The following is a 3,355-nucleotide window of genomic DNA, read 5'->3' as shown; positions in this document are numbered from 1 at the left end:
AGATTGCACCACTGTACTCCAGCCTGGGTGACAGAGTGAGACTCTGTCTCAAAAATAAATAAATACAAATAATTTTTATTTATTTATTTACACACATTTCTATTTTATTATGGAAAAGGTGGAAATGCCACCTTCTCCACAACAGCAACCAGTAAAATTTATCCCAAAAATAACGGTACAAAACAGGTCTGTTTCAGAAATAAAAATAAAAAGAAAAAAGAAAAAAGAAAGCCTTTACATGAGTTTTTCAATCCTATTTTAAAACATGAAAGAAACAAATCCATTATTGGCGGTACAGCCCCAGCCACCGCTCCCCAACCTGGGAGCAAGAGGAGACTCCTGGGTCCTGTCCACACGGATTTGCCGGTCTGTTTAACTGGTGTCCATTCTCGCATTACAGGAGTCCAGCTGGGCGTCCAACTCCTCAGCCGAAAGCTACTGCTTTGAATTCCTGCCGGCGGCGCCTCTGCCTCTTCCCCGCGCGCCTCCACGGGTGCCTCTCCGGGTGCCTCTGCCACCACCAAAGCCTCCAGCGCCACGGTTTCTAGTCATGCCGCCTCTGTTTTCGCTCTGTGCAGGTCTCTGCTGTGTATCGATCTGTGATGTGACAAGCTGAATGTTCATGTGGCGGCCATCCAGAGGGACACTGTTACACTGCTTCATGGCTTTCAGGGCGTCTGCCTTCCACTCAAAGTGTACGTGTGCTGTTCCTAAGCCGCGGCCAGAGCGGTCGTAGTGCACAGCTGCCTTCTTCAGTGTTCCAAATTCAGCAAAGAGTTTCTGAATATCGGCGTCTGACACTCCAAAATCCAGATTGGACACCAGCAGTTTCCCACCCTTCTCCACGCCAGCACCACCCTTGAAGCCACTGTCGAAAAGATCATGCTGCCACTTGCCGGGAAGCTGTTTTGGCCTGCTGTAGGGCGCCGGTCGGTTCCCGCTGGTTCCATCGCCGCGGGCGATGGCCGGACGGTTCCGGACGCGCCCGCAGTCTCCATTCACTCGCGCGGCGGCCTGCGCCCCGCCGCCGCGGCCGCCCTGGGAGCCGAGTTCAGTTTAATGATGTAGTCCAGAGACATGTCCATTTTGTCGTCCATGGCGGGCGCGGAATCGGGCATCGGCTCCATAATTTTTATTACATTGTTTTCATTTTGAATAATACACACACACACACACACACACACACACACACTCACATACACACACACACAGGCCCCCACACACGCAGAGTGAGGGAGAAAAAGATAAAGAGAGAGGATTTTGCTGTGATGCCCAGTACAGTGGCCTGATCTGAGCTCACTGAAGTCTCTACCTCCCAGGCTCAAATGACCCTCCCAGCTCAGTCTCCCAAGCAGCTGGAACCACAGACATGCTTGACCAAACCTTGCTAATTTTTTCAATTTTGTAGAAAAAGTGGGGTACATGGTTCTCACATTATGTTGCCCAGGCTGGTCTCAAACTCCTGTTTAAGAACTCTTCTCCTTTCAGCCTACTAAAGTGTTGGGATTACAGGTGAGATTCATCACATCAGGCCACAAATATATAGCTATCATATATATTTATATATCATATATATTAAAGTACATATATAATTTAAAAAATTTATAAATAAAAATAACCGTATGTACAAGGTAAAATGCAAATGTCTCACAGTGAGGGCCAGGCTTCAGCATAAGAAGGAAGTCCTGCCTGAATATGGCTGGAACTAGGAACTTTTCACTCTGTCCTCATTTGGCTATGAGTTCCTTCACATCTGTTTCTTGGAACCTAAAGGGATGGGTCCCGGAACTCTATTATCCAATAACTAGTGCTAGGGTAAAAACTGTCTTAAAACTATAATTTTAATGTTTAGTAATGCAAATTTTTAGTGAGAAACTTAAGATTAGTTAATTAACATAACAAGACTTCAAGATTTTTAATTACTAAAAAAATTAAAATTATGACATAGGTACTTCCTCTGATATTTCTTGGGGGGTTTCAAGTATCTATGTTATATATTGAAACCTACTGTTTATTTAAAACCTACCCTTAAGTCAAAACAATCTGATACAATAGTATTAGTTAGGACCAGGTTCAGCTAGGCTGCAGTAACAAACAAGTCATTAAGCTCATTTCTTGCTGACACTATATGTTCATTGCAGATGAGCAGGGGCCTTTGTGCAGTATTGGCAATCAGGGGTCTAGGCTGATGGAACTTCATTTTCAGAAGACTAAACCTGATATTTAAACATGACAATATAAACAACAAAACAAAATGTTTTTTTTTTTTTTTTTTTTTTGAGACACAGTCTTCCTCTGTCGCCCAGACTGGAGTACTGTGGTATGATCTCGGCTCACTGCTACCTCCATCTCCTGGGTGTTAGGGACGGAGCTGTGCTGCCTCAGAAAACCCCCTCCACACAGGCTGACCCCACCCCCCTCTGATTGCTCTGCAGCTCAATTCCTGATCCCCTACCCAGGCACCACATCAAGGCTACCAGACATGTACAATTAAGTAAAGCCCAATTACAGCTATCGACGCAGCGCAGCCCGGCAGTCTGAGGGAGGATGGGGAAGACATATGTTGGTTATTCATGCTTGTGAATTCCTGTTTGACACATATCTGTAAAAAATCCTGATTTCTGTCTTTTTTCTAAAGACTGTCACCACAAAAGTCACAGGATGATGTATTGCAGGTCTGTTACAATTTAACAAACTATCTCTGTGCCTGTTACCTAAAACTCCCTTATGCCCCCTCTCACCCCATATAAATCTATGTCTTGTAAGTTTGGGACTGCCTCTTCTGAGCAGCCTGGCAGATTAGTAAACTTTCTTGCCTGACTTTGGGTCTAGTCTCCTTTATCTTGGCTACCCTTACACTGGGTTAAGGCAGTTCTCTTGCCTTAGCCTCCTTAGTAGCTGGGATCATAGACATACACCTTCAAATCTGGCTAATTTTTGTAATTTTAGTATAGACAGGGTTTTACCATGTTGGCCAGTCTGGTCTCAAACTCCTGACCTCAAGTGATCCGCCTTCCTCAGCCTCTCAAAGTGCTGGGATTACAGCCTAGGTTGCTCTTTCTGAGAAATCTGTGTGGCTTTCTATTAGAGTCAGGTCCCTGTCCAAATCCCACCTGTTCAGAGGCCATCACTATCCAGCCTGACCTGCCTTTCTTATCGCCCTTAACTTTTCTTCATAGCACTTCTCACCCTCTGAGGGATCAGGCACTTGTTTATTTCCTGTTTCTTCTTGTGAAATCATAAATTCCACTAGAGCAGAATTCTTTCTATTCTGTTCCTTTCTCTATCCCCAAGATCTGAAACAATTTAGGTGGTTGTATAGTCATTGCTTAATGAGTGTCTGCTGTCTCACAGC

The 3,355-nt window shown here is 44.7% G+C and overlaps 1 pseudogene; it reads right to left on the bottom strand.

Moving 5' to 3' along the window:
- Positions 1-349: 349 nt before the first annotated feature.
- Positions 350-1,118, bottom strand: LOC118146115 (THO complex subunit 4 pseudogene; annotated as a pseudogene).
- Between the last annotated feature and the right edge of the window lie 2,237 nt (positions 1,119-3,355).

This window comes from Callithrix jacchus, chromosome 12 (genome assembly GCF_049354715.1).
Source record: "Callithrix jacchus isolate 240 chromosome 12, calJac240_pri, whole genome shotgun sequence".
In the NCBI taxonomy this organism is placed as follows: domain Eukaryota; kingdom Metazoa; phylum Chordata; class Mammalia; order Primates; family Cebidae; genus Callithrix; species Callithrix jacchus.
Note: the sequence above shows the minus strand (reverse complement) of the source record. Positions and strands in the feature narration are given on the sequence as shown.